The sequence below is a fragment of the Loxodonta africana genome, chromosome 7 (genome assembly GCF_030014295.1).
Source record: "Loxodonta africana isolate mLoxAfr1 chromosome 7, mLoxAfr1.hap2, whole genome shotgun sequence".
In the NCBI taxonomy this organism is placed as follows: domain Eukaryota; kingdom Metazoa; phylum Chordata; class Mammalia; order Proboscidea; family Elephantidae; genus Loxodonta; species Loxodonta africana.
Genome location: NC_087348.1, coordinates 1,987,926 through 2,007,244, shown reverse-complemented (window position 1 = coordinate 2,007,244; position 19,319 = coordinate 1,987,926). Strand labels below are relative to the sequence as shown.

The following is a 19,319-nucleotide window of genomic DNA, read 5'->3' as shown; positions in this document are numbered from 1 at the left end:
AGGGCAGCTTGCGATATCTCTCCAAGGAGTTTACATTACTGAGGAGGAGTGTAGAGAGATTAATTAACAACCCCGAAAAACCACTGCTGTCAAATCGATTCCGACTCATGGCGGCCCTTTAGGACGGAGTAGATCTGCCCCATAGGGTTTCCAAGGAGCAGCTGGTGGATTTGAACTGCCGACCTTTTGGTTAGCCTGAGCTCTTAACCACTGTGCCACCAGGCTTCCAATCAACAATAGGCTTTCTAAAACATGTATATTCTATTTTTAAATGTGTCTTCATTTTATGAACAGTAAATTTCACTTTTTTGCCTACAGCTCTGTGAATTTTGACAAATGCACACAGTTGTGTCACCAAAATCAAGATATAGTCTGTCACCACAAAATATTCCCTCCAGCTTACTTCTTGTGGTCAACTCCCCACCCTCCACACATACTCACCCTGAGCCCCTGGCAGCCACGGATCTGTTTTCAATCGGGTAGTTTTGTCATTTCTAGAATGCCATATAAGTGGAATCACACAGCACTAGCCTCCTGAGTCTGCCTTTTCTCGCTTAGCAGCGGGCATTTGAGATCCATCGAAGTTGTTTTGTGTATAAACAGTGTATGCCATTTTGTTTCTGAGGGTATTCAGTTGTATGGTTCTATCTCAGTGCTGATCAGTTCCCATGTAGAAGGGCATCAGGGTGACGACATATTTAGTGATCACGAATATTGCGGCTTTAAACATTTACATACAGCTTTGCGTGTGAACGTGAGTATTCATTTCACTCGTGTAAATCCCTAGGAGCAGAAAGCCTGGATCATATATAAGTGCACATTCAACTGTAGAAGATACTGACAAACTGTAGTCACAGGTGACTGTACCATTCTGCATTCCCGCCAGTAATGAATGGGAGTTGCCATTGTCCCACATACTGGCCAGCTCTGGGTATTGTCTGTTTTTTGTTGTTTTTGTTCTTAGGTGCCATTGAGTCAGTTCTGACTCATAGCAACACTATATACTACAGAACGAAACACTGCCAGGTCCTGTGCCGTCCTTATGATCATTATTATGCTCGAGCTCACCGTTGCAGCCACTGTGTCATTCCATCTTACTGAGGGTTTTCCTCTTTTTCTCTGACCCTCTACTTTACCAAGCATGATGTCCTTCTCCAGGGGCTGATCCCTCCTGACAACATGTCTAAAGTATGTAAGACGCAGTCCGCCATCCTTGCCTCTAAGGAGCATTCTGGTTGCACTTCTTCCAAGAAAGGTTTGTTTGTTCTTTTGGCAGCCCATGGTATATTCAACATTCTTTGCCAACACCACAGTTCAAAGGTATCTATTCTCCTTTGGTCTTCCTTATTCATTGTCTGGCTTTCACATGCATACGATTCTATTGAAAATACCATGGCTTGGGGTCAAGTGCACCTTAGTCTTCAAGGTGACATCTTTGCTCTTCAACACTTTAGAGAGGTCCTTTGTAGCAGATTTGCCCAATGCAATGTGTCTCTTGATTTCTTGACTGCTGCTTCTATGGCTGTTGATTGTGGATCCAAGTAAAATGAAATTCTTGACAACTTCAATCTTTTCTCCGTTTATCATCACGTAGCTTATTGGTCCAGTTGCGAGGATTTTTGTTTTCTTTATGTTGAGGTGTAATTCATCCTGAAGGCTGTGGTCTTTGATCTCCATTAGTAAGTGCTTCAAGTCCTGTTCACTTTCAGCAAGCAAGGCTGTGTCATCTGCATAACGTAGGTTGTTGGTGAGTCTTCCACCAATCCTGATGCCCCATTCTTCTTCATATAGTCCAGCTTCTAGGATTATGTGCTCAGCATACAGATCAAATAGGTATGGTGAGAGGATACAACCCTGACGCACACCTTTCCTAACTTTAAATCATGTAGTACCCCCTTGCTCTGTCCAAACAACTGCCTCTTGATCTATGTACAGATTCCTCATGAGCACAATTAAGTGTTCCGGAATTCCCATTCTTCGCAATGTTATCCATAATTTGTTATGATCCACACAGCGAATACGTTTACATAGTCAATAAAACCCAGGTAAACATCTTTCTGGTATTCTCTGCTTTCAACCAAGATCCATCTGACATCGGCAATGATATCTATGGCTCTACCTCCTTTTCTGAATCTGGCCTGAATTTCTGAACGGTCCTTGTAAATATACTGCTGCAGCTGCTTTTGAAGGATCTTCAGCAAAATTTTACTTGCGTGTGATATTAATGATATTGTTTGATAATTTCCACATTTGGTGGGATCACCTTTCTTGGGAATAGGCATAAACATGGATCACTTTTTCTTCTAGTCGGTTCACCAGATAGCTGTCTTCCAAATTTCTTGGGATAGACGAGTGAGCACTTCCAGTGCTGCATCTGTTTATTGAAACATCTCAGTCGATATTCTGTCAATTCCTGGAGCCCTGTTTTTCGCCAATGCCTTCAGGGCAGCTTGGACTTCTTTCAGTACCATCAATTCCTAATCTTATGCCACCTCTTGAAATGGCTGAACGTCAACCAATTCTTTTTGGTGTAATGACTCTGTGTATTCCTTCCATCTTCTTTTGATGATTCCTGCGTCATTTAATATTTTCCCTGTAGAATCCTTCAGTATTGCAACTCCAGGTTTGAATTTTTTCTTCAGTTTTTTCAGCTTGAGAAATGCCACACGTGTCCTTCCTTTTTGGTTTTCCATCTCCAGCTCTTTGCACATGTCATTATAATACTTTACTTGGTCTTCTCCAGTCACTCTTTGAAATCTTCTGTTCAGTTCTTTTACTTCATCAATTCTTCCTTTGGCTTTAGCTGCTCAGTGTTTGTGAGCGTTTCAGGGTCTCCTCTGACATCTTTCTTGGTCTTTTCTTTCTTTGCTGTCTTTTCAACGGCCTCTGGCTTTTTTCATGCATGATTTCCTTGATGTCATTCCACAACTCGTCTGGTCTTCAGTCATTAGTGTTCAACATGTCAAATCTATTCTTGAGATGGTCTCTGAGTTCAGGTGGGATATACTTAAGGTCATGCTTTGGTTCTCGTGGGCTTGTTCTAATTTTCTTCATTTTCCACTTGAACTTGCATGTGAGCATTGATAGTCTGTTCTGAAGTCAGCCCCTGGCCTTGTACTGACTGATGATTTTGAGCTTTTCGCCACCTCTTTCCACAGATGTAGTCAATTTGATTCCTGTGTATTACAGCTGGTGAGGTCCACGTGTATAGTCGCTGTTTATGTTGGTGAAAAAAGGTATTTGCAATGAAGAAGTCATTGGTCTTGCAAAATTCTATCATGCGATCTCTGGCATCATTTCTATCACCAAGACCATATTTTCCAACTACCGATCCTTCTTTGTTTCCAGGTTTCACGTTCCAATCACCAGTAATTATCAGTGCATGGGATTATTGATAGTTAATGGTCTGTTTTTTAATATTTTCAAATTTTAACCATTCTAATAAGCATGTGGATCACATTGGCCACTGGCTCATGACAACCCCAGGCACGACAGGGTTGAACTATTGGAATCCACGGTGTTTTCACTGGCTGATTTTCAGAAGTAGCCCTTTCTTCCTCGTCTGTCTTAATCTGGAAGCTCCGTTGGAACTTGTTCAGTGTCGTAGTGACACCGAAGCCTCCCCTGACAGATGGGTGATGTCTACACAAGGGGTGCATTAGCCAGGAACGGAACCCAGGTCTCCTGCAAGGGAGAGGAGAATCCTACCACTGAACCACCAGTGACCCTCTGCCCTGGAGGGAGATATTACCTTTACTGTTCTGGGCAAACGTGTGTGCTCTGCCCGTGAAGGAGGCACTAGCTTTGTAGCAGGACTAGAGAACTAAGCCATCTCCTATGGCTATTGGCATAGAAGGCATTCTTGAAAATATGGTTTGGAACTCAGGTGTGGAATAAACGGGGGAGACCCACGAGAACTGTGACCCAACGGCACCCCATTCATTCCCACTCTTGGCAAATTGTATTCTCTCTCTCCTTTTATTTATTGACTTTTTTTCTTGATTAGTCTAGCTAGAGTTTTATCAATTTGTTCATTATTCTTTATTGTTTTTCCTGTATTTTATTTTACTGATCTCTGCTTAGTTTTATTGGATGCAACAGTATAATTCCAGAGACCCTCCCTTCTTTGCACGACATTTCAACTTTTTTACATCTACAGTTATTGTAAACCCCACGGTGTGATGTAAAGCTGTGCATTTTGCTTTAAACAGCCAATTGTCATTACAAGTTACTCTCTCAGGTTCCCTTCGCTGGTTTTCGTAGATCTGAGTGTCCGTCTGGCATCGCTGACCTCGGGCCTAAAGAACTGCCTCAGGCTAGTCCTGCCCATGGCGAAATCCGTCAGCTCTTGCTTGTCTGAAAGTGTCTTCATTTTGCCTGTGTTTTTGAAAGATATATTTCAAGGAGTAGAGAATTCTAGGTGGGCAGTTTTATCCCCAACATTTTATAGAAGGTCCACCCTCTTTTGTCTCTGAGACAGTCAGCTGGTCATTTTCGTCTTTGTTCCCTGTCATGTACCAGGTCCCCCTGCCCCCCACTGTCAATATTTCCTTTTTCTTCTTGGCTGTCAGCAGTTAGCCAAACCTACTACGTGCTTACCTGGTTTTTGTTTATTTGTTAGCTTTTGGCATTATCTTGTGGTATGCTGAGCTTCTTGTGTCTGTGAGTTTATGGTTTTCGCCAAATTTAGAAAGTTTTGGGCATTACTTCTCCACTTTCTCTTTTCCCTTGTTCTGGGCTTCCAGTCGTGTCAGGACGCAGAGTCTTACTGTGGTTTTAATTTGCACTTCCCTTTTTTAATGGCTAAGGATGTTGGACGTCTTTTCCTGTGCTTATCTGCCGTCTCTGTATCCTCTTCAGTGGAAAGTCTGTTTACGTCTTTTGCTGTTGTGGATCGAATCGTGCCCCCCCAAGACAGGTGTTAGAATCCTAACCCCTATACCTGTGCATGTGATCCTGTTTGGAAATAGGTTTTTTTGCTATGTTAATCAGGCCATATCAGTGTAACAAAACAAAACAAAACAAACTAAACCCATTGCTGAGTAAATTCCTACTCATAACAACCCTATACGACAGAATAGATCTGCCCATAGGGTTTCCAAGGAGTGGGTGGTGGATTCGAACTGCTGACATTTTGGTTAGCAGCCAAAAGCTTAACCTCTGCTCCACCAGGTCTCCATGGTGGGGTGGGTCCTAAACCCAATCACTTCTGAATTATAAAAAGAGTGGATCTGATACAGAAGGAAGTCCAAATGGGGGAAGACAGATGCCATACGAAGACGGCGGAGGAGCCAAGGGAGGCCTGGACGACAGAAGCTGAAGGAGACAGAGATGCTTCCCCAGAGCTGACAGAGAGCGAGCCCTCCACTACAGCGGGTGCCCTCCCTTTAGACTTCTTGCCTTCAGAACTGTGAGAAAATAAATTTCTGTTCTTTAAAGTCACCCACTTGTGGTATATGTGTTACGACCGAAATACCTACCTCTGATTTAATTGTTTATTTTTACCTTTGAATTTCGAGGGCTCTTGCTCCCTGGAAGCCCTTTGGGGCAGTTCTGCTCTTCCTGTCGGGTCACTGTGTCAGAATCGACTGGACAGCAACGGGTTTTGTTTGGTTTGGGTTTTGTATGTTCTAGATTCTACTTCTTCGCTGGGTATGTGTTTGGCGAATATTTTCTCCTAGTCTGTAGCTTGTCTTTTTGACTTATTCACATGGGCTTTCACAGATCAAAAGTTCATAATTCTGATGAGGGGCAGTTTAGCACATTGTACTTTTGTGGCTAACGCTTTTTGTGTCAAGACTAAGTCCTCTTTGCCTAGTCCTATATCTCACATAGTTTCTCCTGTGGCTTTTGTTGTTGTCGTTGTTCCTGTTCTAAAACTCGGACACGACTAAACGAGCCCTGGTGGTGCAGTAGTTAAAGCGCTCTGCTCCTAACCCAAAGATCGGCGGTTCGAACCCACCATCTGCTCCTCAGGAGAAAAGTGTGGCAGTCTGCTTCTGCAGAGATTACAGCCTTGGAAACTCTGTGGGGCAGTTCTACTCTGTCCTGTAGGGTCACCATGAGGCAGCATCGACTCACAGCGATGGGTTTAAGTGTGTACTTTTACGTTCTACATATAAGTTGGTGATACATTTTGAGTTAATTTTTGTAGAAGGCGTGCGACCTCTACGGAGGTTCATTCCTTTTATCGTCTGTTGAGGACAAATCGATGCAGCACCAGTTTTAGAAAAGGCTATCCTTCCTTCATTGAATTGCCTTTGTACCTTTGTCAAAAAAGAACTCAACATACTTGTTTGGGTCTATTTCTGGGTTCGCTAGTCTGTTCCATTGATCCATGTATCTGTCCCTCTGCCAGTACCACTCTCTTGATTATGGTAGCTTTATACAAACAAAACCCCTTGCCTTTGAGTCCGTTCTGACTACAGCGACCCTATAGGACAGAGTAGAGCTGCCCCGTAGGGCTTCCAAGGCTGTCATCTTTACAGAAGCAGACTGCCACATCTTTCTCCTGTGGAGCCCGTGGTGCGTTCAAACCACCAACCTCTTGGTTAGCAGCTCAGTGCTTAAGCCAGCGTGCCGCCAGGCCTCCTTATAGCTATACAGCAGGGCTTAATACCAAGGTGTGTAGTTCCTCCCACTTTGTTCTCCTTTGTAAATATTGCCTTAGCTATAGTAGGGCCTGTGACTTTCTGTAAAAATTTTAGAATAAAATCGTGCCTACAAAAGATCTTGCTAGGATTTTGGTAGGAAGCTGCAATAAAACTGCAATGAACCCATAGATCAGTTCAGGAGAGTGGACATCTTTGCTGTGAGGAACCTTCCAACCCATGAACGCAACTTGTCTCTGTACTTATTTAGATCTTTATTTTCTTTCATCAGCATTTGTAAGTTCCTTCTAGATCTTGTACAAGTTTTGTTGAAGTGTATACCTAAATATAAGAAAGGCTTGGGAATCTACTTCTAAAAATCAGCCCCTGAAAACTCTATGAATCACAAAAGTTCCATCTGCAACTGATTATGGGATGGCACAGGACCAGGCAGGGTTTCGTTCCATCGTGCATGGGGTCCCCGTGAGTCAGGGGGGTTAGCTAACAACAACATTTAAGATACGCATGAACTAAATTTAAGGTTAGGCTTGACAGTTTAGCTCTTTTGTACACATTTTGAAATCAGCTTGTCTATTTTCATGAAAAACTTTGTCATGATATTGATTAGAATTAGACTGAAGCCACTGATTGGTTTGAAAAGATTTATCTCTTTTTGTTTTTATGTGTATGTATGCATGGCTGTCTTGGCTATCTAGTGCTGCCATAACAGAAGTACCACAAGTGGGTGGCTTTAACAAAGAGAAATTTATTTTCTCACTGTCTAGTAGGTTACAAGTCCAAATTCAGGGCGTCACCTCCAGCAGAAGGCTTTCTCTCTGTGTGCTCAGGAAGAAGGTCCTTCTCTCAATCTTCACCTAGTTGAGGAGCTTCTGAGAAGCAGACACCCCGGGTCCAAAGGAAGTATGCTCTGCTCCTTCTCTGCTACTTTCTTGGTGGTATGAGGTCCCCAACTCTCTGCTTGCTTCCCTTTCATCTCTTGAGATTTGAAAGGTGGTGCAGGCCACACCCCAGGGAAACTCCCTTTACCTTGGACCAGGGAGGTGACCTGAGTAAGGCTTGTGTTACAAATCCCACCCTAATCCTTTCAACATAAAATTACAATTGCAAAATGGAGGACAACCACACAATACTGGGAATCATGGCCTAACAAAGTTGATATACACGTTTTTGGGGGGACACAATTGAATCCATGACAGGGGCTAAATATTCTTAATTATTCTAAAAGTCTAATATTTTTTGTTCTAATAAATACTTCTGGACTTTCTCGGTAAATAGTCATATTATCTGAGAATGACAAGAATTTTCTTCCTTCCTTTCAATTGCCTGTACCTTTTTCTCCTTTGTTTATTGATTGATTTAATCTCTGGACTGACTAGGCCTTCTGCCAATATTGGAAAAACAAGCAAACAAGTAGTGGCCATGGGTATTATTGTTGCATGGTTGATTTTAGGGAGATGCTTTTAATAGTTCACCATCAAGTACAGTGTTTACTGTAGGTTTGTGGTCACTGTCATCAGGTTAAGGAAGTTCCTTTCAATTTCCAATTGGTTGTGATAATTTTTTTAATTTATTTTATTTTTGCTGTTGGTGACGAGAGTCTACACAGCAGAATATACACCCATTCAACAGTTTCTACGTGAACAATTCAGTGACATTGATTACATTCTTCAAGTTGTGCAACCATTCGCACCCTCCTTTTCTGAATTGTTCCTTCCCCATTAACGTAACTCACTGCCCCCTGGAGAGGTCATCACTTATAGAGCTCTGGGTTTCGGTTTACACTGATGGGACAATCACATTGATCAAGGGCAGGGCTGCACAGCTGATTGCCATTTTTGCTGTCAACCATTTGTACTCCTGTAAAAAGTAGAATGGGGGGAAGTTGTGTGATAGACACAATCATCATTTTTTTAAAGTCACCAACAGATGTTGAAGTTTATCAGGAGAATTTCTGCAGCCCTTGAGATGGTCATGTGTCTTTACTTCTCTGGTCTGTTACATGGATTTTCTTTAAGCATGCTTGCAATTTATTTTATTGTTTTTGATGAAGTAATGTGTTCACATTGTTGTAAATTAAAAAAAGGCTTACAGCGAGAAGGCTCCATTCCGCCTCTGCCACACGGTGCTCTCCCCGGAGCCCCCGTGCCTCCAGGTTCATCTGAGTCCATCTGAGGTGTCCTGTGTATAAAAGAGAAATCAGCATGTGCTATCTTAATCCCTCTTTTGTACACTTACTGTACTGTGTTGTTTCTGTTGTTGGGTGCTGTTGATTTGGACTCACAGCGGCACCACGTGACAGAGTAGAACTGCCCATAGAGGTTCCTAAGCTGTAGTCTTTATGGATGCGGATCACCGGGTCCTTTCTCCCAAGGAGCCACCGGTGGGTTTGAACTGCCAACCTTTTGGTTAGCAGTTGAGCACTTAAGCATTGTGCCACCAGGGCTCCTGATTGTATCATACCTAGCCACTACTCCGCACCCTGCTTTTTCCCCACTGAATACACCGCGCCACCCAGTCTGCTAGTTTGTTGTGCTGTGGTTGCTGGAAGTTATGCCACTGGTATCCATTTACCAGCAAGGTCACCCACGGTGAACAGACTTCAGCAAAGCTTCCAGGCTAAGACAGACTAGGAAGAAAGCCCCGATGATCATCCAATCTTCTGAAAACAGTTGTTGCATGCTGTTGAGTAGATTCCAACTCCCAGTGACCAAACAAGACAGGGTAAAGCTGTCCCATAGGGTTCTCTTGGCTGTAATCATTATGGGATCAAATTGCCAGGTCTCTTCTCCCGTGGAGCCACGGGGGGGAGGGGGGTTTGAACCACTGACCTTTCGGTTAGCAGTCTAGTGGTTAACCATTGTACCACCAGGGCTCCAAAAATCAGCCAATGCATCATGACAGGGCGTTATCCAATATAGGGCTGGAAGAGGAGACCCCTAGGGTGGAAGGCACTCAAAATACACAGTGATGGAAACAATGGACTCAGGCAGACCAATGATCACGAAGATGGTGCAGGACCAGGCAACGTTTTGCTCTGTTGTACGTGGGGTCACTGTGAGTCGGAGCCGCTCGATGGCAGCTAACAACAAATATATCTCAGAGATTATTCCCAACAAGTATATGAAGACCTTTCTTATTCTAGCCGTGCGGTACTAAGTTGCCCGGGTGGTCCACGATGCATTTAATGAGTACTCCAGGAGCGGTGTTGGAGCCTCGCACATCTCCTGTCCTCACGAACAGTCCCGCATTGAGGGCATTTTGCACTTATCATTCTACCCAGGGGCAAGTTCGTCTACACGACAAAATCCTAGGATCAGAACTGCCCCCGTTGAAGGCTGTGTATGCTCAGAATTTTATAAAATTCTGTCCGTAGGGGTGGTCCCATTCACAGCCTCCCCGGCAGCATGTCCCAGAGCTTTGCCCACGCTCCCCATGGGCAAGCTTGTGTGTACTTTAGCAATCCTTTTCGTGTTCCTGCTCGTGTGATCAGCAGCAGATGGCATCTCAGTGTTTTTACCTACTTTTCTCTTGTCAGCGGGTCTGAAAGAGCCCTTGTGACACAGCAGTTAAGTGCTCAGCTGATTTTTCAGAAACAGATCACTAGGCCTTTCTTCCGAGGTGCTTCTGGGTAGCCCTTCAGTTAGCTGCTGATCCCATTAACCAATGGCACCACCCGGGACTCCTGCTATAACTTAAACCACCTAAAGGTGGCCTCTTTGGGTTGGCCCCAGGCTGTTTACTTGGTTATCGTAGAAAAACCGTGAGTCTCTTTAAGTTTAAAAACAGAGTTTCATTAAGGAGAAAAAGCATTTTGCAAAATGAAAACAAGGTGCCAGAATAATCCGAACGAAGTGCTGGAGGGGGCGGCACTGATACAGAAGTTTACGAAGGAGAAAACCACAACCAGGAGGTGCAGCTGCAATATTTCTGATTGGTTAACATTTACAACTCCCCTACGTGTCTGTCAGTTTGTCGTACTGTGGGGGCTTGCGTGTTGCAGTGATGCTGGAAGCTATGCCACCGGTGTTCAGATACCAGCAGGGTCACCCATGGAGGACAGGTTTCAGCTGAGCTTCCAGACTAAGACAGACTAGGAAGGAAGACCCGGCAGTCTACTTCTGAAAAGCATTAGCCAGTGAAAACCTTATGAATAGCAGCGCAACATTGTCTGATATAGTGCTGGAAGATGAGCCCCCAGGTTGGAAGGCACTCAAAAGATGACTGGGGAAGAGCTGCCTCCTCAAAGTAGAGTCGACCTTAATGATGTGGTTGGAGTCAAGCTTTTGAGACCTTCATTTGTTGATGTGGCATGACACAAAATGAGAAGAAACAGCTGCAAGCATACATTAATAATTGGAACCTGGAATGTACGAAGTATGAATCTAGGAAAATTGGAAACCATCAAACATGAAATGGAACACATAAACATCAATATGCTAGGCATAAGTGAGCTGAAATGGACTGGTATTGGCCATTTCAAATCAGACAATCATATAGTCTGCTATGCTGGGAATGACAACATGAAGAGGAATGGTGTTGCATTCATCGTCAAAAAGAACATTTCAAGACCTATCCTGAAGTACAACTCTGTCAGTGGTAGGATAATATCCATATACCTACAAGGAAGACCAGTTAATATGACTATTATTCAAATTTACGCACCAACCACTAAGGCCAAAGATGAAGAAATAGAAGATTTTTATCAGCTGCTGCAGTCTGAAATTGATCAAACACGCAATCAGGATGCATTGATAATTACTGATGACTGAGAGGCCAAAGCTGGAAACAAAGAAGGATCAGTAGTTGGAAAATATGGCCTTGGTGATAGAAACAATGCCAGAGATCAAATAATAGAATTTTGCAAGACCAATGACTTCTTTATTGTAAATACTTTCTTTCACCAACATAAACGGTGCTATACATGTGGACCTCGCCAGATGGAGCACACAGGAATCAAATTGACTGCATCCGTAGAAAGAGACATTGGAAAAGCTCAATATCATCAGTCAGAACAAGGCCGGGGCTAACTTTGGAACAGACCATCAATTGCTCATATGGAAGTTCAAGCTGAAACTGAAGAAAATCAGAGCAAGTCCACGAGAGCCAAAATATGAGCTTGAGTATATCCCACCTGTATTCAGAGACCATCTCAAGAATAGATTTAATGCATTGAACTCTAGTGACCAAAGACCAGATGAATTGTGGAATGATGTCAAGGACATCACACATGAAGAAAGCAAGAGGTCATTGAAAAGACAGGAAAGAAAAGACCAAGATGGATGTCAGAGGAGACTCTGAAACTTGCTCTGGAGCGTTGAGCAGCTAAAGCAAAAGGAAGAAATGATGAAGTAAAAGAACTGAACAGGAGATTTCAAAGGGCGGCTCAAGAAGACAAAGTAAAGTATTATAATGACATGCGCAAAGAGCTGGAGATGGAAAACCAAAATGGAAGAACACACTCAGTGTTCCTCAAGCTGAAAGAACTGAAGAAAAAATTCAAGCCTCGAGTTGCAATAGTGAAGGATTCTATGGGGAAAATATTAAATGACGCAGGAAGCATCAAAAGTTTTAAGATGGGGAAGGAATACGCAGAGTCATTATACCAAAAAGAATTAGTCGATATTCAGCCATTTCAAGAGGTGGCATATGATCAGAAACCGATGGTACTGAAGGAAGAAGTCCAAGCTGCTCTGAAGGCATTGGCGAAAAACAAGGCTCCAGGAATTGATGGAATATCAACTGAGATGTTTCAACAAACAGATGCAGTGCTGGAGGTGCTCACTCGTCTATGCCAAGAATATGGAAGACAGCTTCCTGGCCAACTGACTGGAAGAGATCCATATTTATGCCTATTCCCAAGAAAGGTGATCCAACTGAATGTGGAAATTATAGAACAATATCATTAATATCACATGCAAGCAAAATTCTGCTGAATATCATTCAAAAACTGCTGCAGCAGTATATCGACAGGGAACTGCCAGAAATTCAGGCCGGTTTCAGAAGAGGACGTGGAACCAGGGATATCACTGCTGATGTCAGATGGATCCTGGCTGAAAGCAGAGAATACCAGAAGGATGTTTACCTGTGTTTTATTGACTATGCAAGGGCATTCGACTGTGTGGATCATAACAAATTATGGAAAACATTGCGAAGAATGGGAATTCCAGAACACTTAACTGTGCTCATGAGGAACCTTTACATAGATCAAGAGGCAGTTGTTTGGACAGAACAGGGAGATTCTGATTGGTTTAAAGTCAGGAAAGGTGTGCATCAGGGTTGTATTCTTTCACCATACCTATTTAATCTGTATGCCGAGCATACAGAGAAGCTGGACTATACGAAGAACGGGGCATCAGGACTGGAGGAAGACTCATTAACAACCTGCATTATGCAGATGACACAACCTTGCTTGCTGAAAGTGAAGAGGACTTGAAGCACTAACTGATGAAGATCAAAGACCACAGCTTTCAGTATGGATTACACCTCAACATAAAGAAAACAAAAATCCTCACAACTGGACCAATAAACCACATCACAATAAACAGAGAAAAGATCAAAGATGTCAAGGATTTTATGTTACTTGGATCTGCAATCAAGACGCATAGAAGCAGCAGTCAAGAAATCAAAAGATGCATTGCATTGGGCAAGTCTGCTGCAAAGGATCTCTTTAAAGTGCTGAAAAGCAAAGATGTCACCTTGAAGACTGAGGTGCACCTGACCCAAGCCATGGTATTTGCAATTACATCATATGAATGTGAAAGCTGGACAATGAATAAGGAAGACCGATGAGGAATTGACGCCTTTGAATTGTGATGTTGGTGAAGAATATTGAATGTTCCATGGACTGCCAAAAGAACGAATAAATCTGTCTTGGAAGAAGTACACAACCAGAATGCTCCTTAGAAGCAAGGATGGCGAGACTGCATCTTACATACTATGGACATGTTGTCAGCAGGGATCAGTCCCTGGAGAAGGGTATCATGCTTGGCAAAGCACAGGGTCATCGGAAAAGAGGAAGGCCCTCAATGAGGTGGATTGACACAGTGGCTGCAACAATGAGCTTAAGCATTATGATGATTGTAAGGATGGTACAGGACCGAGCGGGCAGTGTTTCGTTCTTTTGTGCACAGGGTCCCTATGAGTCAGAACCAACTTGACGGCACCTAACAACAACAACAACATTTGCAACTGGGCCCTGGTGGCACAGTGGGTAAGAGCTCAGCTGCTAACCAAGAGGTTGGCAGTTCAAATCCACCAGCCTCTCCTTGGAAACCCTATGGGGCATTTCTACTCTGTCCTATAGGGTCGCTATGTGTCAGAATCCACTCTACAGCCGCGGGTTTGTTTTGATTTTTGAGCACTTACCAAGTTACAGGTGGCAGAGTCTCAGGTGGCACCTTTTGCAGAACTTGGCCTCCTGTGCAAGAGTGGCTCTGGGTAGCAGGATCTGGCTGACCATGAGTCTCCTGAAACATTTAAAACACAGATATACAGAATATTTGTAAAGGGATCAGAAAAAAACAATTTTTAGGGGCCTAAAGGAAAGTTGGAGCCCTGGTGGTGCAGTGGTTGAGAGCTTGGCTGCTAACTAAAAGGTTGGCAATTCAAATCCACCAGCCTCTCCTTGGGAACCCGTGTCCTGTAGGCTCGCTATGAATCAACCGGACAGCAACAGGTTTGGGTTGTTTTGTTTTGTTTTGGTAAAGGAAACGGCTTAGCCAGTGAGTCACATGTTTAGCGTCTTGTCTGACACCTGTACAGGTCTGAATTATCTTTTTCTAAGATCAGCTATTTCTAACCTCAAGCTCTTCATTTAGCAGAGTAAGGTAGGAAAAACCACATTTTTCTGTAGAATTACTTGTTTCTAGGTCACAGGGACAGAGGAAATTTTATGGAAGTGACAAGCTGCATTGTAGGATAGAAACTGCCTTTAAAAGCACAAAACAGAGCTACTTGGGACACGAAGGGGTTTGGCCCAGACCAAAGTTTGACCTGAGAGATGGGGCGGAAGCACTGTTTCCACTGAGGCTGAAGCTGGAGACTTGTAGTGGGGGAAAATTAAACTCTCTTCTTACAGCCCTGCCACCCCTTGCTGTGTGTGTATGTAACGCTTTGTCCTTCAGACGTGGGAGATCCAGCGTTGGGATTCTTTGGCGTAAATAAGCCGCTGCAGAAGAACCTGCCTACGTGCGCGTAAGCACCCTCCCTCGCCCTCTTCCCCTTCTGGTGGCTCTCGGCTCCACTTGCCTCTGGAAGACCTGCTGCTGAGGGGACCGCCCCCGCATGCGGCTGTCAATGTCTTGATCTGGTAAATAGCTCGTTGTGCAACGTTGCTGTCTCATGGTCATATCCTTCTCCTTGATCAGCCCCGACTCCCTGGCACTCCCTACATTAACACATTGTTGTTGTTGTTGTGTGCCATCTAGTCGATTCCCACTTGTGTGGACCGCATGTGACAGAGTAGAGCTGCCCCATAGGGCTTCTAAGGAGTGGCAGGGGGATTCGAACTGCCGACCTTTAGGTTAGCTGCTGAGCTCTTAACCACTGGGCCGCCAGGCCTCCACATTAGCACATGTCCCCTACTAACCCTGTGAGGTCGCCATGCCATTTCTCCATCTTACAGGTGAGGAGCGGGGGACACAGAGGGGCTGGGCTGGGACCCTTTCACACAGTCACAGAGCTCGTACTTGGGTTTGAATCGGGTCGCTCTGCTCCAGAGCTCTGGTACAGGACCACAGGTGCGTGCTCATACAGTCCCACTTTTTCTGTCACATTTTTGATCCACGTGGAGGTTTATTTTGATGTGAGGTGTGAGGTACAAATTCATTTTCCTTCCAACTAGTTGAATAGTTGTGCCATTGTCATTTTTTTTTTTTCCCCAAAGTTTGAAATTCCGTGGATTTGAAATGTCACACTAATCGGCCTCTGTTTATCCTGTCTGGGGCACACTTAGTCATCTGTGAGCTGATTTATTCCTGCGGCTTTAAATTCCTTTGTCTGGGTCTCCCAGAATGGGCTTAGCAAAGTAACACAACTTGGGCGGCTTTAAAGAACAGAAACTTATTGTCACAGTTCTGGAGCCCGGAAGTCCAAATCAGCAAGTTGACAGGGCCACGCTGTCTCTCTCCGCCAGCTCTGGGGGAGATCCTTGTTGCCTCTCCCAGCATTCTTTGGCTTGTGGATGTATGCTCACACGGCTGTCTTCTGTGAGCCTCTCTTGTCTCTTCTCTTTTATAAGGACACCACTCAGATGGGATTGGAGCCTTGGTGGCACAGTGGATAAGATCTTGGCTGCTAACCAAAAGGCTGGCAATGCAAATCCACCAACCACTCCTTGGAAACTCTATGGGGGCAGTTCTACTCTGTCCTATAGGGTTGTTGTGAGTTGAAATCGACTCAACAGCAACAGGTTTGGTTTGGGTTTTCAGATGGGATTAAGAGCCACCCTACTCCAGCATGACTTCACGCGAACAGATAACATCTTCAAAGGCCCTATTTCTAAACACTGGTCACATTCACAGGTTCGGGGGTTAGAATTGCAGCATATCTGTTTTGTTATTTTTGTTAGCTGCCATCTAGCCAGCCCCCGACTCATGGTGACCCCATGCTCAATGGAAAAGAGCACTGCCTGGCCCTGCACCATCCCCGTGATCAGCTGCAGATCAGGCTATTGTGATCCATAGCATTTCCACTGGCTGATTTCCAGTAGTAGGTTCCCAGGCCTTTCTTCCTAGTTCATCTTAATTTGGAAGCTCTGCCGAAACCTATCGGTATCACAGCAACACGCAAGCCTCCACTGACAGATGGGTGGTGGCTTTTCATGAAGTGCCCTGGCCAGGAATCGAACCCAGGTCTCCCTCATGGGAGGCGAGAATTCTACCACTGAACCACCTCTGCCCCCAACATATCTTTGCCCTCTACAATTCAATATATAACGCCCATTTATACACCAGCTCTCAAATGTACACATCCAGCCCAGACCTCTTTCCAGAACTCAACTCATATATTCAGTTCTTTACCCAACATTACCATGGGGATGACCCAATCTCAAACCTAACACAACCCCACTGCCACTGCCACGCCTGCTCTTTCCTTGGATTTCCCAGATAAGCAAATGGTGTTTCCATTCATCTAGATACTCTGGCCTTCAGTGTTGACTCCTCTCCTTCTCTCACACCCTACATCTAATCCATCAGAAAAGTCCATTAGTTCTCACTCAAAACATATCCAGAATATGACCGCTCCCATCAAGAATCATCTTCTCCATTATTCTCCTCCGTATCTCTAACTGTGACCTGGTGTTACAGTTGTTAGGTGCCGTTCAGTCAATTTCAACTTACGGCAACTCCACGTAGCAGGATAGAACTGCCCTGTAGGGTTTTCTAGGCTGTACTGTTTACAGGAGCAGCTCTCCAGATCTTTTTCCCATTGAGTCACTGGGTGAGTTTGAACAGCCAACCTTTGGGTGAGTTTGAACAGCCAGCCTTTGGGTTAGCAGTTGAATGCTTAGCTGTTGTGCCACCAAAAACCAAACCCATTGCAGTTGAGTCAATTCCAACTCATAGTGAGCCCGTTAAACAGCATAGAACTGCCCCATAGGGTTTCCAAGGAGCACCTGGTAGATTCAAACTGCTGACCTTTTGGTTAGCAGCTGAACTCTTAACTACCATGCCACCAGGGTTTCCGTTGTGCCAGCAGGGCTCCTTATTACCAGCATTTTGCTGGACAGCTTGATCTTGATTCTAGTTTCGAGTAAACCTAGTGTCCATCTTGAATGGCATTCCAGAGATAATAGGATCTTTTTGACCCTAGGTTGGGTTTGCTTATATCCTCCAATGCAGTCTGGGTTGGGCCCAGACCTATAGCTTTACAGTAGCCAGGTGGAGCTGTTGCTGATAACAGGGGCTCTTAAGCTCCCACTCTGGAAATTCCAAACTAATTCAGATCTACTCCCTCAAGGGATGTGGCAGGGATGTGAGTCCCCCACACTCTTCTTAGGTTCAGAAGCGTCCTAGAGTGTGTCCTGGGTGGCGGGCGGGGGTAACCCATGCAGATATGTCAGGAGGTGAACTTGGGGCATGGGCAGTCAACTGACAGCTAGAATCCGTTGAATGTCAACAAGAGGGATGAGCTCCCTTCTGTCAAAAGCATGCTGTCTCCAAGGTAATTATGACCTGAAGAGACAGAAAGAGCCACATAAACCAGAGACTACATCAGCCTGAGACCAGAAGAACTAGATGGTCCTCGACTACCACCAATCACTGCCCTGACAAGGAACACGAAAGAGAACCCCTGAAGGAGGAGGAGAGCAGTGGGATGCAGACCTCAAATTCTCGTGAAAAGACCAGACTTAATGGTCTGACTGAGACTAGAAGGGCCCCAGAGCTCATGGTCCCCAGGCCTTCTGTTAGCCCAAGACGGGAACCATTCCCAAAGCCAACTCTTCAGACAGGGATTGGACTGGACTATGGGTTAGAAAATGATACTGGTGAAGAGTGAGCTTCTTGGATCAAGTAGACACATGAGACTAAGTTGGCAGCTCCTGTCTGGAGGGGAGATGAGAGGGCAGAGGGGGTCAGAAGCTGGCTGAATGGACACGGGGAATACAGGGTGGAGAGGAGGAGCATGCTGTCTCATTACGGGGAGAGCAACTAGGAGGACATAGCAAGATGTGTTTAAGTTTTTATATGAGAGACTGACTTGATTTGTAAACTTTCACTTAAAGCACAATAAAAATTAAAAAAAAAAAAAAAAGCATGCTGTCCCTCTGCTGGAACCATTTTCCTTCTGTTTGGTCTGTAAAGACATGACCCTGTGCTCTTTCACTGTGAATCCTCATGAGATTCAGAGACTGGACCAGCCAAAGACTGGCTTCCCTCTTCTTAAAAGAGTTAAGGCCTAAACTTCAAGACTTTCTAGGGAAACAGAAAATGGGAAGAGAAACACAACACTTTCACTTTCAAATTATTACCACCTGGGAGAATTCTGCTTCCAGCCAAGATGGAGTAACAGGGACCAGATTTACTCTACACCCTAAAAACAAACGACCAGAAATAGAAAAAATGATGGAAACAATGGTTTTCAGACATGAACAGCTGGCAGTGCAGGGCAGTCATTCTTGAGAGAGGGGAAGCAGATGATGTGAGGACCAGGATGGCACCGGTGGCTGCCTGGTGAGCTTCCAGATTACCATGATGGTGTGGGGACCCAGGTAGAGCCTGGCAGTCTCGCTGAGTCAATGCTACAGACTTGGGAGTCAAGGGAGGTCAAAACGGCGATCATTCACGGGGCAGAGTACTAGAAAGGTGATCCAACAGAATGCAGGAATTATCAAACAATATCATTAATATCACATGCAAGTAAAATTTTGCTTAAGATCATGCAAAAGTGGTTGCACAAGTATATCGACAGGGAACTGCCAGAAACTCAAGTCGGATTCCAAAGAGGACATAGAACCGGGAATATCCTTGCTGATGTCAGATGGCTCTTGGCTGAAAGCAGAGAATACCAGAAGGAAGTTTACCTGTGTTTTATTGACTATGCAAAGGCATTCGACTGTGTGGATAAAATTATGGATAACATTGCAGAGAATGGGAATCCAGAACACTTCATTGTGCTCATGTGGAATCTTTACATAGACCAAGAGGCAGTCGGTTGAACAGAACAAGGTGATACTGCATTGTTTAAAGTCAGGAAAGGTGTGTGTCA

General features: G+C 44.5%; 1 long non-coding RNA gene across 1 annotated transcript; it reads right to left on the bottom strand.

The window, feature by feature from the left end:
* Window positions 1-6,954: 6,954 nt before the first annotated feature.
* LOC111748842 (uncharacterized) lies at window positions 6,955-18,328 on the bottom strand. Its single transcript, XR_002784302.2, has 3 exons — window positions 14,604-18,328; window positions 13,977-14,077; window positions 6,955-8,789 (listed from the first exon to the last, which is right to left on the bottom strand). It is a non-coding gene; the product is annotated as an uncharacterized LOC111748842 (long non-coding RNA).
* Window positions 18,329-19,319: the final 991 nt, after the last annotated feature.